The 27,851-nt window shown below is 36.2% G+C and overlaps 1 protein-coding gene across 24 annotated transcripts in view; it reads left to right on the top strand.

Annotated features, from left to right (window-relative positions):
* TBC1D5 (TBC1 domain family member 5) overlaps positions 1 to 27,851 on the top strand; it is a 584,642-nt gene that overhangs the window by 279,427 nt on the left and 277,364 nt on the right. Inside the window, exon 2 of one of the 24 annotated variants that reach the window (XM_053598466.1) lies at positions 5,544 to 5,749. The exons of the other annotated variants lie outside the window; for them this stretch is intronic. The gene's annotated coding sequence lies outside the window, so the exon portion shown is untranslated. The remainder of the gene's footprint in view (positions 1 to 5,543; positions 5,750 to 27,851) is intronic. 24 annotated transcript variants of the gene reach the window in all.

Genomic DNA, 27,851 nt, shown 5'->3' with positions numbered 1-27,851 from the left:
TTTATAAAGGGATTTCAGTATATCCAAGTAAGAAATGGGAGTGGTGGCTCATGCCTGCAATCCAAGCACTTTGGGATGCTGAGGTGGAAGCACTAGTAGAGGCCAGAAGTTTGAGACCATCTGAGCAATAAAGTAAGACCCCTGTCTGTACAAGAAAATAGAAAAATCAGCCAAACATTATGGTGCAGGCCTATAGTTCTAGCCATCTGGGAGGCTGAGCCAGGAGGATTGCTAAACCAGTTAATAATCTGGTCTAATCTGATCCCAGACCCAGTACACTTTCTCTTTCAACTTTCCAACCAGATCAGATCAAAAATTTGTTTAAATAAACTCAGAGTCAAAACGCAAATTGGTGGAGCTTCAGAATCTAGTAGAGCACTTATCCAGAGCCCCAGTTATGTTGAGAGAGTAATGGGCACAGCCTGCTGGGTTCTTCACTTGCCCACTTGGTTCTCCTGAGGGGTCTCTGGGATCTCTATTTGGAAATGTACTTCTGGCTAATTAAATTGAACAGTTTTAATTGAGCAAAGAGCAATTAATGAATCAGGCAGCTGGACTAGAACAAGTTCTGAGAGACTCTAGTACTGACAAGTGATTAAAGAAGATTCATGGACAATACAGTTCAGCATTTGCCTTAAACAGATTGAACAGTTGGCCACATTTGGTGATTAGCGAAGAGGAAGGAGTAATACAGAGTAAAAGTAAATGGAGCCAATTCTAGCTGGGACGAACAGCTGATATTTTTGCTTTCAAACTTTTTAACTAAAGTATCCCTCTAAGTGAAACTGGTAAGTCTCAACCAGGATTAGGACTTAAACAAGGTGTTACCAGAGAGGTGAAAAACAGTATTTTACGAGATCAAAAAAAAGTCATAAAGATAACTGAAAGTTTCACTAGCATTAACATGTGAATGGCACAAGTTACATGAATACCAAACCTGAACAAGCTCATTCCCTGCCTGAGAACTAACTAAACCTTTTTCTTTTCCAATCTTGTTATTTTTACTTTTGTTTTCTTTTCTTGCTTGACTACCCTGACTAGAGCCTCCAGTACAGTGTTGAACAGAAGTAATGAAAGTGGACTTTCTTTTCTTGTTTTCTGTCCTTGGGGGAAGTCATTCAGTGTTTCACTAATAAGTATAATGTTTGGTGTAGGTTTTTTATTGCTTACCTTTATCAAGTTGAAGTCATTTTCCCCTTATAACTACTTCACAGTATATATCCCATATTGATTACAGATAAATGTTAAATGTAAAAATTGGAACCTCATAATAACCATTAAATAAATTGATATTAAACTGATATTAGACTTTATATAGACTTTCTGTGCAAAAATACAAAGGACAAAACCAAGGGAAAAAGAGTAGATTTACCTACATGAAACTTAACTATTCTTTAAAACCCATTAACAAAATTAAAAATGTGAATGATAAAATGGGAGAAAATATTTGCAATTTGTATATGAAAGTTTATTTTCTTAACATTTAAAAGGCTTTTGCAAATCAATGAAAGACATTTTAATAGTGGAAGTTAAGTTTGACCAGATATCCAGAAAAGAAGAAATAACAAATTTTAAATAAACATATGAAGAAAGTTTAGTTTTTCTGATATTCCAAGAAATAGAGATTCACACAACGATCCTTTTAGATGGAGAAAGGCTTTTTTTGAAATGTTATCTTCTTTTGCAATTAATATGTTGGTAAAAGCTTAATGTAAGCTAGTTTGGAATTTATATATCAATAATTTCTGTTATTTCTACTGTATAGTTTTAAAGTTCATGATCACCATATGAATTAAATTGTACTTTCTTTCTCTTCCCAAGTGTTTCAAAACCTCTGTGATCTTACTCTTCTGATTTCCTTAAGATGGTCATCTTGCTGATTTCATAGAGAAAAAAGAAATTGTTCAGTAGATTTCCTTCAGCTTTCTGTAACAGACTTATCTGCAACCAAATCTGTATTATACTCTTTTTTCCCCCCATCAGAAAATGTCTCTTTTGTTTCGGGTCAGTTTTTCCGGCTATGTTGTCGATCCCATCCTCTTGTGTATTCTCAGGAATCCTATACTCTGTCAGTTATCTTTTTCTTTCAGCCTCACCTTTTCTACTGGATCTGTTTCATTAATAATTTCTCTCATCTTAGTTAAACTAGGATAAACACATCTCTGTTCAAACATTTCTTTCAGCTACCATAGTGGCCTTTTTTCTAATTTTCACAGTAATACTCCAGAAAAGTTTTTTTTGCATTTTTTATTATTTTCCATTTTACTGCAGTGTCTGTCCCACTCATTCCACCTCAATGAAACTCTGCTTGGATGACCAATACTTGGCATTTCCTTATACCTCTATGTTTCATAATAATATGATCTTTAAAATTTGGATATCCTTAGAAATTTTTCCTTTCTCCTCTTCTTATCCTAAGCTTTAGTTGCTGATACGCTAATACTTTCAAGCATTTCTAGTCCAGAGGTCCCCAGTGAATGGCACCAGTATTTACCTAGTTGTGTAAGCCAGAAACTTAGGAATCATTACTGATATCTCCTATCCATCATCCTTTATATCTAATTAGCCACCATTTTGATAGACTTAACACCTAAATATCTCAAGAATCTTTTTCACTTGGTCTTTACCACTGTCATCTTAAACTACTGTAGTTCTTTTCATAGATGGGATTTTTTTCTTATCATACAACATCCAAAGAGCTACATGGACTTTCACTAAATTTGAAGGTACATTATATGAAGTAGATTACTTAAAACAGAAAGTATATCTGCTTCCGGCTGGGTACAGTGTCTCACGCCTATGATCCTAGCACTTTGAGATGCTAAGATGGGAAGATTACTTGAGGTCAGGAGTTTGAAAACACCCTGAGGAAGAGGAAGACCCCTTTTATAGAAAGCAGAAACATTAGCTGGGCATGATGAGACACATCTGTAGTTCCAGCCACTCTAGAAGCTAAGTCAGGATTGTTTGAACCCAGCAGTTTGAGGTTGCAGTGAGCAGTGAAGATGCCACTGTATTTTAGCCCACGTGACAGAGTTAAAGCCTGTCCCCTCTTTTTTGGCCAGCATAAAGATTGAGAAGGATCTTAAAGATAAAAGGTTATCTCAGCAGGATTGGTAGTTATCCTTCAATGAACTGCAGAGGCATTATTATATATATTATTATGTCACGGAGAGAGCACATTAGCTATTCCATTATGAACCCTGTATAATTTTGAACAGTGGCTAAGATACCAAATATATTGTAGTTTTGCATTTGCTTATTTTTTACTTTTCTGGGGCTTTTAGTGTGCCCATGATCCGAATAGCATTCATTGTTACTGTATAAGTAAGTTTTTACCTCTAATCCCTCCCATCCTCAGCCTTCTTGGATTCCAATGACCTTTACATCTTTTTGTGCCCTTCTGTGCCCTTCATGTACCTCCCAGTTATTAGAGAGTATACATGATGTTTGTTTTTTCATTCCTGAGATACTTTGCTTAGGATAATGTTCATTTCCATCCAAGTTGATCCAAAAGACATTATTTTATTCCATTTGGGGGCTGAGTAGTACTCCATGTTTATATATGTACAGTATGTGTGTATTATATGTAATATGATATATATATACACATATGTATATATGTGTGTATGTGTGTGTGTGTATGTATATATTATCTCCACTCATGAAGTAATGGACACTTAGGTTGATTCCCAGTCTTTGCGGTTGTGGATTGTGCTGTGATAAATATTTGAGTGCAGGTGTCTTTTTGATAAAATGACTTCTTTTTCCCTTGTTTAACTCCTAAGCCGTGGGATTGTTGGATCAAATAGACTTCTACATTTATTTCTTTGAGGAACCTTCATACTATTTTCTGTAGAGAATGTACTAATTTTCAGTTCCACCAACAGGGTATAAACGTTCCTAACTCTCTGTGTCCACGCCAGCATCTATTGTTTTCATTTTCATTTTTCTTTTTCTTTACTTTTTAATAATGGCCATTCTGATAGATGTAAGGTAATATCTCATTATGGTTTTAATATGCATATTCCTGATGAGTATTGATGTTTAGCATTTTTCATATGTTTGTTGCCCATATGTGTATCTTCTTTTGAAAACTGTTCATGTCTTTTGCCTACTGTTTAAATTGTGTTGTTTTTTTCTCTTGCTGATTTGTTTGAGTTCATTGTAGAGTCTGAATATCAATCCTTTCTTAAACATATAGCTTGCAAATGTTTTCTCCCATTCTATAGGTTATATATTCACTCTGTTGATTATTTCCTTTACTGGATAGAAAATTTTTAATTAAGTCTCATTTATTTTTGTTGTTGCTGTATTTATTTGCCTTTGGGGTCTTAGTCATAAATTCTTTACCTAGGCCAATGTCTATAAAATATTTTTCTACAGTTTCTTCTGGAATTTTTATGGTTTTGTACCTTACATTTAAGTCTTTTAACTGTCTTGAATTAATATTTGTATATGCTGAGAGATAGGTGTCCTGTTTCATTCTTCTGAATTTGGATATCCAATTATTCCAGCACCATTTATTGAACAGGTCCTCTTTTTCCCAGTGTATGTTGTTGTTTGCTTTTTTGCCAGTTAGTTGAATATAGGTAGATTCAGCTAGGTTTTATTTCTAGGTTCTCTATTCTGTTCCTCTGATCTATGCATCCATTTTTATACTAGTATCATGCTGTTTTGATTCCTATAGGCTTGTAGTATAGTTTGATGTCAGGTAACACAATGCCTCAAGATTTGTTCTTTTTGCTTAAGATTTCTTTGGCTATTTGGGCTCTTCTTAGATTCCAAATGATGTGTAATTTTTTTTCTAGGTCTATGAAATATATAATTTCATATAAAAATATGGATTTTTTAAATTTCCGATTAATTTGGTTGTAAGATGTTAGTTTCATTTCCTGGTTTTCTATGTTTAGGTTACATAGAAACCTAGGTTTTCTATGTTTAGGTTACAAATGTTTAAGTTACATTGTTTTCATTTCTAAGGTAAAGTACAAGTTGTAGTTGAGCCCTTCACCCAGGGGGCATACTGAATACCCTCACATTGTACACATTAGGTGAGATCCCACCAATCATAATGTTGATATTTTGATGGCAATTGTGTTGACTCTGTAAATCATTTCGGGCAGCATGGACGTTTTAAGAATGTTGATTCTATGGATCCAGGAGCACAGGATGTTTTTCCATTTGATTGTGTCCTCTCTAATTTACTTCACCAGTGTTTTCTAGGGGTTTTTTTGTTTGTTTTTTTAATGGGGCTGCCCTACTCCTTGAGCTACAGGTGCTGCCCTCTTTCTTTCTTTCTTTCTTTTTTTTTTCAGATGGACTCTCACTCTGTTACCCTGGCTAGAGTGCCTTATCATCATAGATCACAGCAAACTCAAACTCCTGGGCTCAAGAGATCATTCTGCCTCAGCCTCCTGAGTAGCTGGGACTACAGGTGCTGGCCACCACACTCCACTAATTTTTCTGTTTTTCCTAGTGTCTGAACTGGTCAGACAGTAGAGAGGGAGTCTCATTCTTTTTTTTTTTTTTTTTTTTTGCAGGTTTTCTTTTTGGCTGGGGCTAGGTTTGAACCAGCCACCTCTGGCATATGGGGCCAGCAGCTTACTCCTTTGAGCAAGAGGCACCGCCCTGTTTTCTAGTTCTTATAGAGATTTTCCAGATCCTTCATTCAGTATATTCCTTTACCTTAGGTCTGTGCAAGTCCTTGTGAGATAGATGTGTTTTCTGCAGACTGCATATAGTTAAGGTATATTATTTCATTCATTCAGCCTGTCTGTGTCTTTTAAGTGGGGCATTCAGACTGTTCACTTTGATTGTTAGTATCGATATGTGAGATATTCCTCTGTTCATCATGTTGGAAGATACCTTGTTATTTTGTTTTCTCTTAACCTGTTGTTCTTTTTTTTAATTGTTGGGGATTCATTGAGGGTACAGAAAACTAGGTTACACTGATTGCATTTGTTAGGTAAAGTTCCTCTTACAATTGTGTCTTGCCCGCAAAAGGTGTGGCACACACCAAGGTCCTACCCCCCTCCCTCCTTGGCTCTCTCTGCTCTTCTTTTCTCCACCCCTCCCTCCTTCTTTCTCTCTCTACTCTCTCCTTCCCCCACCCACACCACATACTTGTCATTAATTGTCCTCTTATCAAAATTGAGTACATAGGATTCATGCTTCTCCATTCTTGTGATGCTTTACTAACAATAAAGTATTCCACTTCCATCCAGGTTAATACAAAGGATGTAAAGTCTCCATTTTTTTTTTTAATGGCTGAATAGTATTCCATGATGTCTACATATACCACAGTTTGTTAATTTATTCCTGGGTTGGTGGGCATTTAGGCTGTTTCCACATTTTGGCGATTGTAAATTGAGCTGCAATAAACAGTCTAGTACAAGTGTCCTTATGATAATAGGATTTTTTTCCTTCTGGGTAGATGCCCAGTAATGGGATTGCAGGATCAAATGGGAGGTCTAGCTTGAGTGCTTTGAGGTTTCTCCATACTTCCTTCCAGAAAGGTTGTACTAGTTTGCAGTCCCACCAGCAGTGTAAAAGTGTTCCCTTCTCTCCACATTCACGCCAGCATCTGCAGTTTTGAGATTTTGTGATGTGGGCCATTCTCACTGGGGTTAGACGGTATCTCAGGGTGGTTTTGATTTGCATTTCTCTAATAGGTAGGGATGAGGAGCATTTTTTCATATATTTGTTAGCCATTCATCTGTCTTCTTTAGAGAAGGTTCTATTCCTGTCTCTTGCCCATTGATATATGGGATTGTTGGCTTTTTTCATGTGGATTAATTTGAGTTCTCTATAGATCCTAGTTATCAAGCTTTTGTCTGATTGAAAATATGCAAATATCCTTTCCCATTGTGTAGGTTGTCTCTTTGCTTTGGTTATTGTGTCCTTAGCTGTACAGAAGCTTTTCAGTTGAATGAAGTCCCATTTGTTTATTTTTGTTGTTGTTCCAATTGCCATGGCAGTCTTCTTCATGGAGTCTTTCCCCAGGCCAGTATCTTCCAGTGTTTTTCCTATGCTTTCTTGGAGGATTTTTATTGTTTCATGCCTTAAATTGAAGTCCTTCATCCATCTTGAATCAATTTTTGTGAGTGGAGAAAGGTGTGGGTCCAGTTTCAGTCTTTTGCATGTAGATACCCAGTTCTCCCAACACCATTTATTAAATACGGAGTCTTTTCCCCAAGGTATGTCTTGTTTAGTTTATCAAATCAAAGATTAGGTGCTTGTAAGATGTTAGTTTCATTTCCTGTTTTCTATTTGATTTGAAATGTCTATGTCTCTATTTTTGTGCCAGTACCATGCTGTCTTGACAACTGTGGCCTTGTTATACAGCCTAAAATCTGGCCTGGTGATGCCCCCAGCTTTATTTTTATTACTAAGAACTGCCTTAGCTGTACAGGGTTTGTTATGATTCCATACAAAACGCAGAATTATTTTTTCCAAATCTTGAAAGTACGATGTTGGTATTTTAATAGGAATAGTATTGAATAGGTAGATTGCTTCGAGAAGTATAGACATTTTAACAATGTTGATTCTTCCCATCCATGAGCATGGTATGTTCTTCCATTTGTTAATATCCTCTGCAATTTCCTTTCTGAGGATTTCATAATTTTCTTTATAGAGGTCCTTCACCTCCTTTGTTAGGTATATTTCTAGGCATTTCATTTTCTTTGAATCTATGGTGAAGGGAGTTGTGTCCTTAAATAGCCTCTCATCTTGACCATTACTGGCATATACAAAGGTTACTGACTTGTGGACATTGATTTTATATCCTGAGACATTACTGTATTTTTGGATGACTTCCAGGAGTCTTGTGGTTGAGTATTTGGGGTTCTCTGTGTATAAGATCATGTCATCAGCAAAGAGGGAGAGTTTGACCTCCTCTTCTCCCATTTGGATTCTCTTTATTTCCTTGTCTTGCCTAATTGTACTGGCTAGAACTTATAGCACTATGTTGAATAGTAATGGTGACAGAGGACCACCTTGTCTGGTTCCAATTCTAAGAGGAAAAGCTTTCAGTTTTACTCCATTCTGTAAAATATTAGCTGTGGGTTTGTCATAGATAGCTTCAATCGTTTCAGAAATGTGCCACCTATGCCTACACTCTTCAGTGTTCTAATTAGAAAAGGATGCTGGATTTTATCGAATGCTTTTCTCCATCTGTTGAGAGGATCATATGGTCTTTATTTTTGCTTCTGTTAATATGGTGGATAATGTTTATGGACTTGCATATGTTAAACCAGCCTTGCATCCCTGTGATGAAACTTACTTGATCATGTTGTATGACTTTTTTGATGATAAACTCTAATCTATTGGCTAGGATTTTGTTGAGAATTTTTGCATCTATATTCATGAGTGAGATTGGTCTGAAATTCTCCTTTTTGGTTGGGTCTTTTCCTGGTTTTGGTATCAGGGTGATATTTGCTTCATAGAACATGTTGGAGAAGATTCCTTCTTCCTCAATTTTTTGGTATAATTTCTGCAGTACAGGAATAAACTCTTCCTTGAAGGTTTGATAGAATTCTGGAGTGAAGCCATCTGGACCAGGGCATTTTTTGTTTGGAAGCTTTTTTATTGTTTCTTTAATCTCAGTGCTTGAAATTGGTCTGTTCAGGAGCTCTGTTTCTTCCTGAGTCAGTATACCAAGAGGGTGTGATTCCAAATATTGATCCATTTCCTTCACATTGTCAAATTTCTGGGCATAGAGTTTCTGGCAGTATTCAGAGATGATCTCTTGTATCTCTGTGGGATTAGTTGTTGCATAGAGTTTCTGGTTGTATTCCGAGATGATCTCTTGTATCTCTGTGGGATCAGTTGTTATTTCCCCTGTATTATTCCTGATTGAGGTTACTAGAGATTTTACTTTTCTATTTCTAGTTAGTTTCGCCAAAGATTTACCTATTTTATTTATTTTTTCAAAAAACCAACACCTTGTTTCATTAATTTTCTGAATGATTCTTTTGTTTTTAATTTCATTGATCTCTGATTTAATTTTGGATATTTTTTTTCTTCTACTGGGTTTAGGCTTAGATTGTTCTTCTTTTTCCAATTCTATAAGATGGCTTGTGAGTTTGTTGATGTGCTCTCTTTTCGTTTTTCGAATGTAGGCATCAAAGTGATAAATTTTTGCAGTATCCCACAAAGTTTTGGTAGCTCGTGTTCATTGTTGTTATGCTCAAGGAAGTTAATGATTTCCTGTTTTATTTCTTCCTGCACCCATCTGTCATTCAACAGAAGGTTGTTTAATTTCCATGCCTTTGTGTGGGGTTGAACGTTTTTGTTTTAGTCGAGTTCCACCTTTAATGCCTTGTGGTCTCAGAAGATACAAGGTAAAATTTCAGTTCTTTTGATTCCCTTGAGGTTTGTTTTGTGGCCTAGGATATGATCAATTTTGGAGAATGTTCCATGGGGCAATGAGAAGAATGTATATTCTTTATCTTTGGGATGGAGTGTTCTATATGGATCTATCAATCACAGTTGTCCTAGGTCTCATTGAAGTCCCTTTTATCTTTGTTTAATTTCTGTGTAGAGGATCTGTCCAGCTCTGTAAGAGGAGTATTAAAGTTCCCTGTTATGGTATTATCAGATATCATATTGCTCAGACTGAGTAAGGTCTGTTTCAAGAATCTAGGAGCATTTAAATTGGGTGCATACTGCTGGTGGGAATGCAAATTAATACATTCCTTTTGGAAGGAGATATGGAAAACACTTAGAGATCTAAAAATAGATCTGCCATTCAATCCTGTAATTCCTCTACTGGGCATATACCCAGAAGACCAAAAATCATGTCATAACAAAGATATTTGTACCAGAATGTTTATTGCAGCCCAATTCATAATTGCTAAGTCATGGAAGAAGCCCAGGTGCCCATCAATCCACGAATGGATTAATAAATTGTGGTATATGTACACCATGGAATATTATGCAGCCTTAAAGAAAGATGGAGACTTTATCTCTTTCATGTTTACATGGATGGAGCTGGAACATATTCTTCTTAGTAAAGTATCTCAAGAATGGAAGAAAAAGTACCCAATGTACTCAGCCCTACTATGAAACTAATTTAGGGCTTTCCCATGAAAGCTATAACCCAGTTACGATCTAAGAATAGGGGGAAGGGGGAAGGTGGGTAGAGGAAAGTGGATTGGTGGGATTACACCAGCGGTGCATCTTACAAGGGTATATGTGAAACTTGGTAAACGGTCTGTGAAGCTAGTGAATGATGCCCCATGATCATATTAATGTACACAGCTATGATTTAATAAATAAATAAATAAATAAATAAATTGGGTGCATAAATATTTAGAATTGAAACATCTTCTTGTTGTATTTTTCCCTTGACCAATATAAAGTGACCATCTTTGTCTTTTTTGACTTTAGTTGCTTTAAATCCACATGTATCTGACAATAAGGTTGCAACTCCTCTTTTCTTCTGGATTCTGTTTGCCTGAAAAATTGTCTTTCAACCCTTAACTCAGAGTTTTAATTTGTCTTTTGAAGGTATGTGTGTTTCCTGCAGACAGCAAATGGATGGCTTGTGTTTTTTAATCCATTCAGCCAATCTCTGTCTCTTCAGTGGGGAATTCAAGCCATTAACATTACTGAGATAATTGATAAGTGTGGTAGTGTTCTATTCATCTTATTTTGTGATAGTCCATTGCTTAATTATTTTCTTTTGTATCATTGTAGAAGTTAGGATCTGTACTTTAATTTCTGAGTTCTTACTTTGCTGTTGATCCATTGTGATGTAGAACCTGTGTGTAGAACAGGTTGAAGTATTTCCTGTAGAGCTGGTCTTATTGTGTTGAATTTCCTTAATCATCGTATATTAGTAAATGTTTTGATTTCTCCGTCAGTTTTAAAGCTTAGCTTAGCGGAATATAGAATTCTGGGCTGGAAATTATTCTGTTTAAGTAGATTAAAAGTAGTTAATGCAAGTTTGCTTGGAAAGTTTCATTGGAGAAGTCTGCTTGGAAAGTTTCATTGGAGAAGTCTGCTGTCACTCTGATGGATTTGCCCCTGTAGGTCAACTTACTCCTGGCAGCATGCAGAATCTTTTCTTTTGTCTTGACATTGGACAGGTTCATCATCATGTATCTTGGAGAAGCTCGGTTAGAGTTGAGGTGACCTGGGATCCAATATCCCTCTGAAAGGAGTGTGTCAGAATCTTTCATGATATTTTGGAAATTTTCATTTATAATATTGTCTAGTATGGCTTCCATTCCCCTGGGGCATTCTTCTTCCCCTTCTTGGATACCTATAACTCATATGTTTGAATGCTTTGTAAAGTCTCACAATTCTGTCAGTAAATGTTCTGCTTTCTCTCTCTTCTTTGCTGTCTCTTTAACTATCTGAGTTATCTCAAGAGCTTTGTCCTCTACCTCTGAAATTCTTTCTTCTGCATGGTCTAATCCAGGGGTCCTCAAACTGTGGCCCGTGGGCCACATGGGGCAGTGTGATTGTATTTGTTCCCGTTTTTTTTTTTTTTTTTTTTTTTTTGCTTTAGAATAAGATATGTGCAGTGTGCAGAGGAATTTGTTCATAGTTTTGTTTTGTTTTTTTAAACTATAGTCCGGCCCTCCATCCGTCTGAGGGACAGTGAATTGCCTCCCTGTTTAAAAAGTTTGAGGATGCCTGGTCTAATCTGTTGTTTGATACTTTCTATTGCATCTTTAAGCTCCCTAATTGACTGCTTCAGTTCCTTCAGCTCTGCTATATCCTTTCTATATTTTTCATATAGTTCATCTCTTACTTGATTCTTTTTTTGGATTTCCTTTTGTTTATTTTCTACTTTATTAGCAGTTTCCTTCATTTTCTATCATTTCCTTCATTGTTTTTCATCATCTGTATTCTAAATTCCCTTTCTGTCATTTCTAACATTTCTTTATAGGTGGAATCATCTGCAGTAGCTACCTCATGGTCCCTTGAGACGTTTGCTCTGGACTGGTTTTTCATGTTGCCAGGAGTTTTCTGCTGATTCTTCCTCATGAGTGATTTCTTTTGTCTGTTTCCTTGCCCTAATTTTCCTTTCACTTCCTCTTGCTTTTAATTTGCTGTGCTTCTCAACTAGGGTTTCAGTGAGTCCTTTTGGTACAGGACCAAAAGGATGAGAAGGTTGAAGAGCAGGAAGGGAAAAAAGAAAGAAAAAAAAGAAAGGAAGAAAAGGAAAAAGAGAAAGGGTAGGTAAAAGGGAATATTGACAAAAAGAAGAGAAGTACAGAAAGAGGGACACAGAACAATACAGGTATACAGTAGGGTACTTTGACCCAACCTTAAAAAACCCCCAACCTCTGGGGGTACTGGGTTGGGTGGTTCCCTCGAGGTCAGCAGCTCTTTGCTAGCCTTTTCGGACACAGTACCTCACCTCCATCAGGTAGAGAGGAAAGACAAAAATGCTATAATTCAAACCAAAACAAGCAAACAGAAAACTTTATGGGATAAAATTGGGGAGGGGAACCAAATAATAGGGGTAGAAACACTAGCAAAAATGAAGTTCTAATTATTGAAAAAGGCAACAATGGAAAATTATATTTAAACTAGAAAAATGAAGAAGGAAAAGAAAGAAAAATCTATAGGGAAAATGTTGAAATTAAAAAAAACAAAAAAACAACGACAAAACCCCCCAGAACAAAACCAAAAACAAAGCAGTATATATATCTTGTTGAATATTGTCTGGGCAGCAGGTGATCTTCTGGGGTATGAGATGTTAATCACAATGCTGATGGGACTGGAGGCTTCTGTTGATTTCTCAAACCCCACAGGGTGGAGATCCTAAATCTCTCCTCAGCCCGCTTAAAAGTCACTTTAAACTGCTAAACTTGGCTAAGCAGAAGCTTTCCCAGGAAAGTGCTTGTTACTGGAATCAGTCCTGAAGTGGCTATCCACTTATTCAGTGTGCCAAAACTGGGCTCACTCTGTGCCCCTGAGGGCCAAGGCTGTAAGGTATCTCAGTCCCTGCCTTTAGGCTGCTCAGTCACTAGATTACTTGCTCCTGCCCCATCCTTGCTCTGCGACCCTGAAGGCAGAGCTTGCCAGGGCAGTTCTCCCACAATGGCTCCACGAGGCCCACAGCTGAACACTATTAGCTCCATCCAGCTCAGCAGTTCAGTCTGGGACCCTAGACAACACCTAAAATCCTCTGCACTCCTGCCCAAGCTCTCCCAAGGCAGTTCAACTGAGTGCCATGTCTAAAAAAAACCAAAAGAGCTCACAGGTAAGGCCTTTCCAGTTTGCAATCTCACTGCTGCTGTGCTTATAGCTGCCACCAGCATTAGACCTAACGAACACATGCCACCGCTTGCCAGTTCTCCTGTGCTTTTGTCCTCCTCATGGGGTCCAGAAGTCTCTCGCTGACTCTTTGTGTCCTCAAAGGGATGTTTATGGGCCTATCCCACCAGCCAGAGATGCCTGGAGTCTTGTCTCCCCAGACTCATGGTGCCCAGTTGCGAGGAAGCTGTTACTTGGCTGCCATCTTGCTGATGGATCCTATCCTATTGTTTTATAAGAGCTCTGAGCTTTAGCTTTTATGTGTTTTTTTTTATTTTATTAATTAATTAATTTATTTTTTATTGTTGGGGATTCATTGAGGGAACAATAAGCCAGGTTACACTGATTGCAATTGTTAGGTAAAGTCCCTCTTGCAATCATGTCTTGCCCCCATAAAATGTGACACATGGGTGTCTCTTGTTTTGTTCCACATATAATGCAGTGTATTTCCTATAGAACAGGTCTTGTAGTGACAAGTTCTCTTAGTGTTTGCTTGTGTAGAAAAATCTTTGTTTCATCTTTATGAAATTTAATTTTGCAGGATACAAAATTTTTGGCTGGCAGTTGATTTAAGAAGATTAAAAATAGGTTGGTTAAAAATAAGCCAACCCATTCCCTGTTGGCTTATAAGATTTCCTCTGAGAAGTCTGCTCGTAGCCTGATGTGTTTTCCTCTGTAGGTTAGTTGTTCCTTTCATCTTGATGCTTAAAGAATTTTTCTCTGTGATTTTGAGTTTGGCCAGGTGATGAATATGTGACTGAGTGATGTTTTATTAGCTCTGAATCTTCCTGGTGTCTTAGGACCATCTTCTGTATGGATATCTGAATCCCTTGGCAATACTAGAGAAGTAATTTACTTGAATAAATTTTATGTGGTTTTCATTTTTCTTCTTTTTCCTCAGATATAATTTATATATTGGTTTACTTCACATAGTCTGTATTTCTCTGAGTGATTTTTTCCCATTCTTCTTTAATCCTTTTTTTTTTCTGCATCTTTGACTAGGTTAGTTGGAGAGCCTTGTATTCAAGCATTGAAATTCTTCTTTCTGCTTGTTCTTGACTGTTGCTGAAGCTTTCTGCTGTGTTTTAAATTTCCTAAATTTCTTTTATTTCTTAAAGTTTTATTATGCCATTTCTTATGTTGTCTAGTTCTTTAGCAACTTTTCATTTTTTTATTCATGTCCTGAGATAGTTTTTTTGCTATCTTTGAGTTGGTTTTCAACTTTTTTAAAAATTTCATTCATCATTTTGTCACCTATATTCTAAATTCCATTTCTGACATTTTGACAATTTCTTTTTGGTTGATGTCCCTTGCCATAGATCCATTGTGATCCCCTGGGGTATTGAACTATTTGTTTTTTCATGTTGGCAGAGTTCTGATTTGCTGATTTTTTTGTTTTTTTCTCTTCTGAAACATCTTCTCTCAGCTCATAGCTCATAGCTTTACAGTGCACATGTTCTTATTTGGTAAGAACTCCCCTACCTGGTGACAAGGAGAGGTTCTAGATGGTCTTCTGTGACCTATTCTGGAAGACTGACCCAGCCAGGGAAAGGCAGATACACTGAGAGCCTCTAATGCACCTGATCTATATTTGTCTCATTCCCCTGTGATTGTCACAATTCCATTTGGTACTGTATTATCTTCTGGCAGGGTAATGGGTTGTTTCTAAGGCCACTATTGCAAGCTCAGGTTGGGGGCTTAGTGAGTCCCTCTTTATGGAAGCTGACCTTGCAGAAAATTGCTGTGCCTGGGTCTCCCCACAGCAACGGCAGTGACAGCTCGGGGAGACTATGTAGGCAGTGGTTGTGGGTGTCAGGCCTGCAGGGTTGGCTCCAACCAGGTCCAGGTGCTATGGTGGCTAGAGTCTAGTGGGTCACTGGCAGAGTGTTGGCTGGGGATCAGTTCCCACCAGGCAGGTGCTGGGAGCCATGGAGACAGGGCTATGGGATCTTCCGGCAGTGTTGGAGCAATTGGGGTGTGACTTTTTGGACCCAGTGGCTGGCTCATTATCAGTGCTGAACTTTGAGGGCAGGGCTATAGGGTCTGAGGTCATCAGCTAGAGCCTTGGGGGGTAGGGATGTAGGTCCCAGAGGTCTCACTGGAGTCTTAAGTATAGGGCTTCAGAGCTGGACAGCAGCATGAGCAGTGCTGGTGCAGAGCTGTGGGGCCAAGATAACAGCCTAGGGGCCATAGGGATAGGCTGCAGGGCCAGCCTCTGGAAATGTGGGGCTCTCCCCCTGCCTAAGTCTTGTAGATGTTTTCACCACAGGACTTCTCAGGTAGCAGCTGTAACACCTGTTCTACTCAGATCCACTCATGCAGTGAGGTGCTACATTACCAGTCATGGGAGACACCAGAATGTCTGCTCTCCTTCCTGCTTCCCTGGCCAGCCAGGGCAATGTGTGGATGGCTTTACCAACAATGAGCCCTGTATAGACCTGGTGCTCTGGACCTGAGAGCTCAGAATGGTGTCTGTGGCAGCAATCGAGGAATAGAAGCCACTAGTTCCTTGCTGTGCCCACTCTCCAATGTAGTGCTGTTGCATAGACTCTAAACAGCTCTGTAATCAATTTGTAAGTCTCAGGTAGTGGTGAAAGCCCCCTCGTAGCTTAGGTTACCATGCTCTCAGGGGGAGCACCAAGCCCCAGGATCCTCTCCTCCTTTCCTTCCCCACATGTAGATTCCTCTCTCAAGTACCTTACAGTGTTGCCAAGTGGATGACCTGTCATCTTCTATTTCACTCTGAATATTCTGGCTGCTTTTCTGTTGATCCATAGTGCTCTTTCCAAGAAGGCCCATCTGCAGGTAGGAATCTAACTGCAACATTTGATCTTCTTGAGAGTAGTAGCATTGATGTGCTGCTTCTAGTCTGCCATCTTGCCCCTATCTCCTACACTAGCTGTAAAATGAATTACTCTTACCTTATAGTTCTGACCCTAGTTTCCTTCCCCGTTCTTCTATAATTTCCTAAAGATATGGTACATAGCTTTATTTGGGGGTGGGGGATTTTTACGTTGTTCTCAAGTATATAAGCACCCTTTATCTATGGGGAGTGCATTCGAATATTTGCAGTAAATGCCTAAAACTACAGATAGTATGGATGTTGTGTGTCCTATGTTTTTTCCTGTATACTTATACCTATGGTAAAATTTAATGTATAATTTAAGCACAGTTAATGATTAACAATAATATTAAAATAAATACAATAATCATAACAATATACTGTATTAAAAGTTATGTGAATATAGTCTGACTCTTAAAATACTTTATTGTACTGTACTGACCTATTTTTAGACCCTGGTTCACCACAGGTATCTGAAACTATGGAAAGTGAGACTATAGATAAAGGGTGGGGAACTACTGTATAGAAACTGAAGGTAAACATATAAAACAGAGTAATTTTATGTCTTTTGAATTTAATAATAAAACATTAAGGCTTGTATTGTGTTTGTCTATTATTTCACTTTTTAAGAAACATTTTTTATTATCTTGTATAAAAGTATTGGTCTGTGGCAGATTGGAAGCTCTTTTAAATGGTCCTTCATCAAAGTTCTTTATCCTCTTCCTATCCTTTCCTCCAATTTTTTTTTTTTTTAACAAACCTTTAAAAATATAAAAACTATTTTTGGCCTACAGGTCATATGATAAGAGGCATTGGCCTGATTTAGCCATTGTTACTGACCACTCTTCTAGTTCATGGAAGAGAAAGAAAGCTAACACAAGGCATTCTTTTTTCTTTTTTCAAATAATTAAAAAAAAATGTGCCCTTATCTCTTGTTCATACAGGGCATAGATAAGGTAGCTGTGAAAGATAGTCTATAGCTGAGTAGCCATATGCCCAGCAATAAGGGAAAACAGGTTTGGCACAATAGCCAGTATTATGAAATACCTAAGTCAAATGTCACAAAATACAGATGCTTACATTTCAGGCATTAACTTTCAATCAAGTTAATTCCTACATAAACAATTCTATATAGGATGTGGTAGGGCAGTTACCAGTAGGAATACATTTACTTGGTGATAATGTATAATTACTTTTCTCTGTGCTCTAAAAATTTGCTGGGTTATAAAATTGTATACAACCATTAAAAGTTGTTTTATAGTAGTATTAAATTATGTCCATATTATATTCAAATTGGAGAACATATATAGAGCATATTGTTTGAAATTTGGGGAAACCTATTAAAATACTTAGTGATAGAATTATGTGTGCCTTTTTATTTTCTATCTTGTATGATTCTGTGTTGGAAAATTTTTTATGATTATGTTTTGTAATTTTTATAAATTTGTATTGGTTTTATGATTTTGTTAATACCTATTGATCAACCAATTTATTTCTTTATCTTAAGGCAGCCATGTAAAGAGTTACCTAAAAGATATTTATCATAGTGTTATAGAACAACTAAATATTTTAAATAAAAGAAGTACCTAGTGATAGAAGAATGAAGAAATAAATTACAGGGCATGCATTAATTACTATGTAATGCAGCCATTCAAAATTTCTTTGTAAAAAGGTTTTTAAATAACCTGGGAGAAATGCATGCACACACACACACACACACATCTCATTGTGTTTTATATATATATGTGTGTGTGTGTGTATATATATATAAATAACAATGATATGATAGAACACAAAATTGCTTATATAGTATGTGAATTCAATTTTATAGAAAAAAGACAAAGGAAAAGTATTTTCTCCAATATGATTACATTATGGGTTGTTTTTTCCTTTTTCTTTTTTTCTCTTTCTGCTAATTTTTATTTTTGCAGTTTTCTTTTTAGTCTTAATAAATTGTCTCAGGTGTACAAGTTTTTAATTTATGTGTATTGCTTTGACAACTAGAAAATAAAGTATATCCAAGAAATGAAATATAAATGAATACTAGAGTGGGTTAAATTAATTCACATTCTGTTATAATCTCATTTTTTATTTAGGTACCATTTACATTAAGTCTTTATGCTGTAACTGTATTTGAATGCAACTAATGAGAAAGTAATTAGATTACATTGGTGATTTGTCTAATGTAATTCCGATAATATTTTTGAAAGTTTTTAAATTTTGAAGATTTTCTGGGAGTCTATATTGTCTCATGGATCCCTGAGGCTATGTTCATTTTATTTTTTATAATGTTGTTTATCTCTGTTCTTCAGATTGACTTCTATTAATCTATTGTCTAGTTCACTGACTCATTCCTCCATCATTTCCATCATCTAGTGAACTTTTAAAATTTTGAATATTTTCTTTTACAGTTCTGAATTTTCCATTTGGTTCTTTTTTGTTTTCTTTACTATGAATTTCTATTTTTCTGTTCATTTAAAGAGTGTACACTGTTGCCTCATGGAGAAAAGTTTATGGAGAAAAGAAAGAAGCTGGGTCACAAAATATATTTTTAAAGAATTTTCTCAAGCCAAAGCGACAACAGCTGCCCAGGAAACACTACCAGTTTTTCTTAGAAAGTGCTCCACTCAGACTTTGGTATAAGCAAATTAAAAAATTTTTCAAGGGGGGGTGGCACCTGTGGCTCAAGGAGTAGGGCACCGGCCCCATATACCAGAGGGGGCAGGTTCAAACCTGGCCCCTGCCAAAAACTGCAAAAAAAAAAAAAAAAAAAAAGAAAATTTATTGTTTTCAAGGTAAGCTAGGCAAGGTGGCTCATGCCTATAATTCTAGCACTGTGGGAGACCAAGGTGGGTGGATTACCTGAGCTCAGGAGTTCCAGAGAAACTCTGAGCAACAGTGAGACCTTGTCTCTACTAAAAATAGAAAAAATAGCCAAGTGTCATGGTGGGCGCCTATAGTATCAGCTCGTGGGGAGGCTGAGGCAAGAGGATCACCTGAGTACGACAGCTTAAGGTTGCTGTAAGCTGTGACACCAAGGCACTCTACCTAGGGCTACAACTCTGTCTCAAAAAAAAAAAAAAAAAGAGAGAGAGAGGGAGAAATGAAAACAAAATTTTAAACCAAAGGGACACAGCCCCATAGTGCCTGATGAGTTCTAGTGTCTGACTATGGCATTTAGTTAGATTAATTTTATGGCCACTTGGTATTTCACTCAGTCTACAGCCTAATAGTAAGTGGCTTCAAGAGGTAATTACTTAGCTAAAGGGGATAGTGAGACATGACCATGTCACTTTTTGGTCCCTCTCTGAACCTAATAATTCAAAGGGCCTCTTCTTCCTTAGATAAAATATTGTTTTCCTTTTTCAGATTATAGTGGCTTCTTTAAAACTTTGTTGATTCCAAAATCTGGATTATCTCAGTATTGACATCTGTTGATTGTATTATACTTTGAGACTGGGTTAGATTTTCCTGGTTCTTAATGTATCAAGTTTTAGACTTGTTTCTTGAATATTTTGAATAATTTGTTATAAAGCTCTTTTTTTATTAAATCATAAACATATAGATCATATATACATTAATGCTTTTATGGGGTACAATGTGCTGATTTCATATAGAATTAGGAATGCTTACATCACACTGGTTCATATATACCTCATCTCGTTTACTTAATTATTGTGTTAAGACATTTATACTCTATACTTAATAGATAAAACTCTTGATCCTGTTAAGTTCTCTTGAAATTTTTTCTCCTTCCTCACTATTCCACTCCCCTCTCCTTCCCCTCCCCTCCCTTCTTCTCCCTTCTTCTCTCCTTCCCTCCCTTTTCCCCTTCCTTTTCCCTTCCCCCCCTCTTCCTCCCTTCCCTTTCACTTCCCTTCCCTAATTAAGTTCAGACAACAGTTTTGAAGTGTCAGTTCAACTTTAAAAGTCTTTCTATACCTTTAAGTCTGCACTTTGCCTAGGACCTGACTCAGATGTTAGTCTGTGACTTTGATGATAGTTTGTATCATAGTTCAGTTCTTAAAACTTTTCTTGTGCTTCTTTGGGCATGTTTTAAGCATGTATATTTTGGGAATGAGCTCAGGATCTGTTTCTATTTATATGCAGAATTAGGGAATCCCCATGTCCAGTGCTTTCTTCGGTGGGATAACCCCAGATTGTGTGTCTGGTTCTATCAGAGCTTTTGCCTCTGTGCTATTGTACAGTTCCACATGAATGGGCCTACATTTTTGGCAAAGTGATGAGAGAAAGGCAAAGATAAAAATATAATGGGGATTCCCCACTTACTCATTGGACAACAGGGTTCCCTTGTCCTAGTTTTCTTTCCAAAAAGATAAACTTACTGGAATTTTAGGTGCCTCACTACTGCTACCACCCACCCACTGTAGCAGTTTAGTTCCAAAACTAGATTTGGCCTTGTCACAAGATGGGGAATGAAAAAAAAAAAAGAAGGGAAAAACAAAGGGAATTCTTCCCATACTTTCCAGGTCACAAGGATTCTTCTTTTGGAGTCTTTATTCTCTCTGCCTGCTATTTAGTTCTCAGATTCAAAGTGACATAAGAGGAAAAAAAAAAATCATCACTACTGACTTTCTCCTGCACTGTGACTCCTATTTTGTATTTTGTCATGAGTTTTTAACTATAGTCAGTAGGACAGAAGTTCTGTAGTGGTTTCCTTGCAGGTGGGACTGGAAGTCTTACTAGTAATCTATGATGTGATATACCATTTTACGGTGTCTTCCATTTTGTTTTACTTTGTTTTGTTTTTTGTGATACAAATACCAAGCTCATTTATGAACCAAGTTAATTTCCGATGTATATAGAAAGAAGTTTATTTAAATAAAATTATTAATAATCAAAATAATTTTTTTACCATGAATGGAAAAAAAATGCAGTAGGATCACTGTAAGTTGACCACCCAAGGGACTATAACGTAGTCATCAACATAATGAACTTCCATTGAGTATATAGGGTGCATGTCTGGTCTATGAAAATTAGGTCAGCTTAAAGAGGCAGCCAGTGTAGGGAAGGGGTCAGCTGTGGACTTGCTACTGTATTAGGAACACGTTTACTTATTTTCCCACCGTAGAAATAATTTGAAATCATATCCTATTTAGAATATCCTAAACTTAAATATGTAGTTTCCCCTGCTCATTTTGGCATATTAACTTATAATCTGTATCCTAACTCATCTCTCTGATTCTCTCTTGTCCATTTTAATCCAGTCTTCACATAACAATCAACAGCCTTTGTTTTTTCCATCATTTTAAATTTTTCAGTGGTTTTCCATTGTACTTAAAAAATCAAGACTTCCCCCTTTTTAAAACCCTTATAAATCCCTCTTAACCCAGAATAGCCATGCCTTATCCTGCAAACCTCATCTCATGCTACTCTAACTCTAGTCCTCCAGCCATTTAGGCCTTACTTTCTTTTATTATTTATTTATTAATTTAGTTAGTTTTGAGACAAGAGTCTTACTTTTTCACCCTGGATATAGTGCTATGGCATCATAACTCACAGCAACCTCAATCTCTTGGGCTCAGGTGGTCCTCTTGCTTCAGCCTCCCCAGTATCTGGGACAGAGGATCCTGCCATGATGGCTGGCTAGTTTTTCTATTTTGAGAATGGGTCTTACTCTCATTCAGGCTGGTCTCCAACTCCTGAGCTCTGCCTGCCTTGGCATTTCTGCTGTAGGGCCTTTGTATGTTATGCTCTTTGCCCTAGTCCAGGGGTGTCCACTTACTGGCTTCTTTGAGCCACATGGGAAGAAGATTTGTCTTGCGGCCACATATTAAATACGCAAACACTAAGAAAGTTGATGAGCAAAAAAAAAAAGTCCATGCATCATTTTTGTGATATCCATCACTACGGATAAATAAAAAAGTCCTCACATAATCCTAATTATGCAGCAGAGGGCTTTTTTTAAGATTGTCAAGTAGTTTTCAATCACTGGTACAGAAAATGTACATCTAAATAATAAAATATCTTTGTTTTTTTGTGATTTTTTATTATAAAAGTCAAAGACAAGTGGGCAATATACAACTAATAGGATACTTGACATTGTATTTTAAAAACTAATGCATCAGTACCTGGTCCAATTGGAATTAGTTTCTCAGTGAGTTCTCAAGGTGCTCATCAGATATTTTGGTTCTAATTTACTCTCAAAATGCCTCATTCTTGACAAAAAGCAGTGATATGAATAAGGCATGACTGTGAAGTGAGGGATATTTATCCCTGGGAATATAGGACCTATAAATGTCTAGTAAAGAAACATCAAATCTTTCTTTAAAATGAACGTCAGAGTGTAGCTCTATGCATTCCATCTGAAAATTGTCAGGTAACGTATTTATGTCAACTGAAAATGGAGTTCCAAATGTACCAAAATATTGACTTTTCCCCAGAAATCTTTTTTTCAAAGTTTTGCATCAGATTGAGAAGCAAGACTGTATATTTTTTGCTGTTCACAGGATTGTGTTTAGCCAACGTGCTGAAATGGATAAAATTGTTTGCCTTAGCTTGAACTTGCCGTAATTTCAGTTTCGTATGGAGCACTGTTATGGTTTGAAACATCATATTGATAAATGGATTTTGGCTTTGAAGATGCATGTTTTAACTCCTTGAAATGAGTGGTTAAATCTAAAAATGCTAAATCTGTAACCTAGTTTTCGTCATCAAATTCTGGCACACATTTGGTTTTTGATACCACTTGATAACATTTTGCGAACTATAACATCTTTTCAACATTTGCCCTCAATTTAGCCATCTTACCTCCGAAAAGTAAATGATGTCATCAGAGTTAGCATCAGAACTCTTAAGAAATTCCTAGAATTGGCAATGATTCAATCCATGGGCCCTATGAGATTCATATTCCTGATGACAATTTGCATGATGTTAGACATTTTTAAAGCATTTGTGCATAAATTTTTTTGATGTATTATGTGGTGCTAATTCATCAGACATGAGTTGAGGGCAGCAATTGCATTGTCTTCTATTATGTTAACAATACCTCTCTTATTTCTACCACTGGGGCACTATCAATAACTGTAACAGATATGTTGACAATGGACAAAGAAAATCTCGTTAATATATTTTTTTACTGCTTTGTATAAATCTCTTGATTTGTGTCTTTTAACAACACTAAAGAAGCCATCCCTTCAGTGACATATTTGTCATCTATACCACTAATAAAAATGGCAAGTTGAGCTACATTTGTAGCATCAGTGCTGTCATGTATGGCTAAAGCATGAAATTTAAAATTATCAGCTTTATTTTCCAAGTTTCTTTTGATAGATTTTCCAGTTTCTTCAGTTCACCTGTCTATAGTCTGGTGAGACAAACTGATTTTAGAAACATTCACCCCCTTTTCACGGCAAGTTATATCTGCCATGCTTTGCATGCATTGCTTAATAAACTCACCATCAGTAAAAGGTTTTGATTTATTATTATTAAATATGCTACCACATAATTAGCTTTTTTTATAGAATCCATCTGAGCTGTAACATTTTAAAAAAAATTTTGTTAAGAAGGCAAGACTTTTTTTTTAGTTTTGCTATTTTGTCCTTAAGACACAATGCTTCATATGCATCAAATTTAGCAGCATGTTTTATTATTTGTTTTTATTTATTTATTTATTTATTTATTTATTTTGAGACAGAACCTCAAGCTGTCACCCTGGGTAGAGTGCTATGGCTTCACAGCTTACAGCAACCTCCAACTCCTGGGCTCAAGCGATTCTCCTGCCTCTCAACTAGCTGGGAATACAGGCGCCCGCCACAATGGCAGGCTATTTTTTGGTTGCAGCTGTCATTGTTGTTTGGCAGGACTGGGTTGGATTTGAACCCTCCAGCTCAGGTGTATGTGGCTGGCATCTTGGCTGCTTGAACCACAGGCGCCGAGCCAGCAGCATGTTTTAATATATAATGCTTTTTCAAATTATAGTTTCTGAAAACTTTCACAAATTCTCTACAAATTAAGCAGAGTTCTTTACTGTTTGCGTCAACAAAAATGTAGTCATCTGTCCACCTTTTTTCAACAATCTTTCTTCATAATTTTTCTTTTTTGGGGGGGTCTTCTTTCTTTTGAGACATTGTCAAAGCCATGCTGGTATTCAAAATAATAATAGATAAAGGACTATATTTACCTTTATTGTGAATATTAAATGATATGAAAATAAAGAGCAAGGTTTTGGCCCTTCCATATCATGGCTGCCAATGCAGGGCAAGGTATAGGGTGAACTGGAGAGTGGGGCAAGCAATGTATGAGGTGCGACTGAGGTGTGGAAATACCTCTAATAATTAAATAAGAATGCTTATCTGATTTCTAATTCAAGTTAAATGCCTAACATTGTAATGGTAAGATGAAATATCATCGATAATTGCTGCCTTGCCAATGTCTGATGGTGTCAATTCACATGGAAGATAACACTGGAAGCCGCACACCACCATAAAACTGAAGATACACATAGGTACAAATAGAGCATAGGCATATTTATTTTTCATGACATTGCAACACGATATTGTTCTATAGAAAGTTAATGTGTGAGAACTCAGGTTCCACCAAGAAATTATAAAAGTTTTATAATGTTTTAAGTAAGCTTAACATTTTGTGTTGAGTTGCATTTGTAGTCATCCTGGGCCGCAGTTTAGACACCTGTGCCCTAGATGTTCATATGGCTGATTTTTTTTTCCTTATTATTAGAATCTCAAATCAGTTGTTACTGAGCACCCCCCTTTCCCAGTCACTGAATATTCATTACTCTTCTGTATTTCCTTTACAATTCCTATAATCATCTCTTAGCTTCTTGCTTATGAGTGTGTTTTCTCCCCCTTTCCCTCCACTTCATTCTGTTTTATTCTTGGTAGTATAGAATTCTCAGAACTGGAATTATGTACCTGGTATATTGTAGAAACAGTACATTTTCAATGAATGCATGAATCATTCAAATGAGATAAAACATAAATGGGCTTTAAAAAATTGTATATTGCCATGCCTAAAATGGTCTTTTTCAATATTGATAGCTATTCTACCATTTTTTGCCTTGGAGTACCACAATGCTTCTTATCCATTTTCTCTCCATCTACTCCCCTTCTTTCTGTAGCCACTCACAAATTATTATACTTTACTGAGAAGTTCAAGTGACCATGTAAAAACTATTCTTACTGTGTTATACTTCTGCTTAAAACTTTTCTTTCACTGACATCCTGTTCTTCTTAGGATAAAGACCAAAATCCTTAACATGACCTCGACACACGACATAGGGTCTAGATTCTGTGGAGGTCATGTTATCTAGTGGAATGCTCCTTATGGTCAGTGACACTCCCCCCATATGTTATTATTGCAGGTTGTGTAACTACCCTGTATAATATTTCTGAAAGTTGTCATCACACATTGTTTATGCTGTCCCTGTCTTCTGCAGGATGTTCAACAGAACTCATGTACGTCAGGGATTGGTTTTGAGAATTTGCTTATCACTGTAACTTCAGCACTCCAGTACTGGAAGTGTTCAAAACATGACTACTAAAATAATTAAAATCCTAGAAAAATTATTATATGATCTAGGTGCATGACTAGAAGTTTGAATTAGAAATACATTTATTAATTAGAACCCATTTATAGGTTTTCTAGATAATAATTTGTTAGTTTGGGTAAAATACTCAATAAATGATAACTACATTGAATGATATTTTTCATACTCAACAAGGATTTTGTACTGCATTGCACATTTCCTACCGGATTTAAAAGAGTAACCAGGTCGACTATAAAAAAAAAAAAAAAAGAATAACCTTTTTTATTGTATATTTCTAGATTATAAGGTTAAAAAAATTAGTAAATAATTATACATTATAATAAAATGATAAATATAAATGTGTTCATGGATTTAGAATTTTTTCTTTGAAAACCTTATTTTTAGTATAATAATTCTTTCATGTCAGAGCAAAAATCTATAACACAAAGCATTTTTGTATGAATCAATTAAAATAATTTTGGGATTTTTATGTGAAGGAATTGGCAAGCATTTTTTTAACTTTGATATTCGAAAATTTTGTGTTACTGTGTTTTAACGTGATTTGGGTTACTGAATGTTTTATAAGACTCAAGGTGCATTTGAGAATATTTACATTTATCTAGGCTTTGTGACCTTATTGTTAAAATGCCCATTTTGCTTTTTAAGTAGATCTTGGTTATAAGTACTTGTTCAGTTAGCCTTCATTTAAAAAAATGTAAATAGGATTAGCTCCCCTGGGTTCATGAATAGTAATTTATATACTGCAAATAGTTCCAAGTTGAATTTTTCAGGCACCTAAATGGGAGATATCTAATATTAACTTCTAATGTTAAGTACTTGGTGTTAGTGGATGCCTTTACATTTTATTAAGTCTTGGCCACTAATTTTAAACTAATCAGATTTAGCGCTGATCATAATCAACAATTAAAAGGAGTGGTTCCCAAAGTAATCTTTGCAGTAGCAAAAGATGTTTCCTTTTTTAATACATCAAAGAAAAATAATAATTTTGATTATTATAAAAATTCTATAGGTATTATTTGAAAGATTTATACAAAATGAAATAGGACTTAAGTATCAGGGTACTCTATTTTTTTGTAACATAATTTATTTAGGCACTCAGCAGATATTTATTTAATGTTAGGGTTAGAATTCCCTAAGTATCGATTAAATTCCATTCTCTTTGAAAATCTAATGTAATGGGAGGGGGGGATGTGTTTTTCTATGTATTTAAGGTTTTGAAGGACTAGTAGCAAAACCACTAATGTCAATCAGCCAAAGCTTAAACCAAATTATTATTTATATTTTGGAGAAAAAATGTAGTGATGGAAAAATTATATCATTAATCATTTTTGGCCTTAATACTATTTCTCCAGGTTTTAAGAAATATTTTCAAATATTCTTCATCAACATACCTACTTCCTAGCAAGCTCTTCTCATAGTCTACTTTGTTGTTTATCTCCTTCATCTAACTATGTTTGGTAATTGTCTAAATTACAACATTGGCGTTACATACGTTTTTTGTAGGAAGGTACCTTTTAGGTCCAGGTGGTCTAAGGGATGATCACACAGGCCAAGGACAGTGCTCTGCTTGGTATGTGGGAGAACAGTACATTCTACTGGTCTTTTTATGGTAGCATGTGGAGTTGCCATAGCTCAGTATAATCTCATACTACTGTTGGAAAATGAGATCATAGTTTATGCCTTGGTATTAGTCAGTAGTAAATGCAAGATACTCAATAATCTCCCCATTTGGGCAAATTAAATTGCAATCTATAATAAATGATAGTCACTTTCAACATAGTAGAAGCTTATTATTTTGGAATGGGAAAGGTTTGCACATCATCAAAATAATCTACAAAACCTTTTAAAGTAGGTCCTGGACCTCTCCTGTTAATATCTCAACCTCTTCTTCTCTCCTCCCCCACTCTCATACACAGAGAGAGATCTCATGCTATGTACCTCTTACCAGGTGATTTGGATGATCAGTAGGTGTGATATCTCATAATAGATCTGTTGTAATAGATGTGCATGATAGGACTCAGCAATTAGTTTTGCCTTAGAATTCTATTTTCTTCATTGATTCTGATCTAATTTTATTTTATTCTGAGATATCAAGCAGCTTTAACTCCATGGAGTACCTACCTGGAGAAATGGTAATCATAAGAAATAGAAATATTTGCATTTGTTATTACATGTTGTCTTAGTCTGTTTTATATTGCAACA

Source organism: Nycticebus coucang, chromosome 8 (genome assembly GCF_027406575.1).
Source record: "Nycticebus coucang isolate mNycCou1 chromosome 8, mNycCou1.pri, whole genome shotgun sequence".
Lineage (NCBI taxonomy): Eukaryota > Metazoa > Chordata > Mammalia > Primates > Lorisidae > Nycticebus > Nycticebus coucang.
The sequence above is the reverse complement of the archived record's forward strand: the minus strand, read 5'-3'. Positions and strand labels throughout refer to the sequence as shown.